Raw genomic sequence first — 1,826 nt, forward strand, 5'->3', positions numbered from 1 at the left:
TTCACATTCCATCAGCATTTGTTTGTACACCATGATAGAACAGAGCTATAAACACTTCCCAAGGACTTTTATGCCTGCCTCTTGCTTCCTTTGCCTGGAGTTTGAAAGGCACATTAAAGAAAAACAATGCCAATATGGTTCAGTAATTATAAAACCAAAGGAGATTCTGAATGACATACAAAGTCTTACATAAAACAGAATTTCCAGATCAAGTTCTACATTGCTAAAACTACACAAACAAAATACTTTAAACACCTGGGGCCTTACCAAAAAAAAAAAAAAAAAGAAAAAAAAAAAAAGAAAAATGACATATGAAGGGTAATTTCACCAAGCACTTTTAAGCTCTGGACAACATTCTTCCTAATAAATTGGATACTTAAAAACATTGATCTTCAGAGTAAAATTAGGAGGTATGTGGCCTGAGTTCATGAAGGTAGTCATGTTAAAATTCCCCACCTTCCCCAGCCTAGCAAACTCTTCAATGGACTTGGAAATTAACGCTAAGACAAGAAGCCTGTTTTTCCTAGTTACTGTCTCCAAACTATGTGTTGTCCACATACCATCGCTTGAAAGCTACTAGTAATTTAGAGATGGCCTTCAGTAATAACTATTAAAGTAAATGAGTCTCTGAAGTAAAGAAGTATACTCGCACAAAAATAAGTTAAAACCCTGCCCAGGTAGAATAAACCAAACTAGACACCAACGCTTCAGGAGGAGAAAACCACCCTACACTGAATAACTTAGCTTACACTGTAAGAATAAAAAAATCAACAGTTTTTTCACCTAAGGGAAGTAGGATCTGCAATAAATATTGCTCTTAAACGATACCACTAGTAATCCTTTAAAAATAAAAAAGTCTATTTTCGAAGTGTTTTGACAAAGCATTAAACAATAAAAACGTAGTTTGCAAAGAAAAGCTCAATTGTAATTACATATAAGTGAATAAAAATGACACAGACTTACCTAAATCAGAACGAGTATTTGTAAATAATTCCGCTGGGCAAAAGCCACAAAGGTAGTATTTACAAACCTGACAGAGGAGAAGAAAGAAACAGGCATCATTTTTTCCCCCCTCATGAATTGGCAATTTTAGGTAATTGCTTCTGTCTTCTAAAATACAGTATAAAAATCCCCTTTGTACTCTGCAAAATTTCTGAAAAGTTTACACACATACACCCTCTATCTTTGTGTTACTTGGTAGCAGCAAGTGCTACAAAGCGCATCTTGACGAAACACCAAAAATCTTACTTTCAAGTGTAACAATAGTATTTCTTAATTTTACTGCTAAATATTTAAGAATACAGGAAAGTGTCATCTATTTGTAAATACAATATAGTATTTGATATTTCCAAAGGAATTAAATGAGATTGGACTATTAAAAAAGTTAAAGTTAAATTCCTTTAACCATGAAAACCTACAAGGGGCAAGAATGTCTGCCATGGAATCATGAAAACAAGCTCCTCTTAGCCTATCTGTAACAACTTTGTGTTTCGCCTTCAATGCTACCAGCTTGGAGAACAGGAGCTAGCAGATTCAAACATAAGGCACTGCCTCAAGGATTCCAATGTCAGTTAAAACACTTAAGAACACATATGATAACTATCCAAAAGCTTCCCCATTCCAATGCTTTTAAAAATTCCTAGTTTAAGAATAATATGCAGAGAGACACTGTATACCTCTTAAGGCAGACAGAGAAGACGTTCATTTTAACCTGGTTTCCTGCCAACTAAAAAATGGTTTGTTTTTACATAGCCTATTTTTACATTAGCAAGCCAGGTTCTTTTTGATAACAGAAAAATACCCCCAGGAAGTTAAAAAAACCCAAG

The 1,826-nt window shown here is 34.4% G+C and overlaps 1 protein-coding gene across 3 annotated transcripts in view; it reads right to left on the reverse strand.

Moving 5' to 3' along the window:
- The window catches only part of LUC7L3 (LUC7-like 3 (S. cerevisiae)), a 13,248-nt gene extending 12,224 nt beyond the window's left edge, over positions 1-1,024 (reverse strand). For all 3 annotated transcript variants that reach the window (XM_009706102.1, XM_009706100.1, XM_009706101.1), the window contains exon 1: positions 964-1,024. The gene's annotated coding sequence lies outside the window, so the exon portion shown is untranslated. The remainder of the gene's footprint in view (positions 1-963) is intronic.
- Between the last annotated feature and the right edge of the window lie 802 nt (positions 1,025-1,826).

The sequence above is a fragment of the Cariama cristata genome, unplaced genomic scaffold, assembly GCF_000690535.1.
Source record: "Cariama cristata isolate BGI_N322 unplaced genomic scaffold, ASM69053v1 scaffold14898, whole genome shotgun sequence".
Lineage (NCBI taxonomy): Eukaryota > Metazoa > Chordata > Aves > Cariamiformes > Cariamidae > Cariama > Cariama cristata.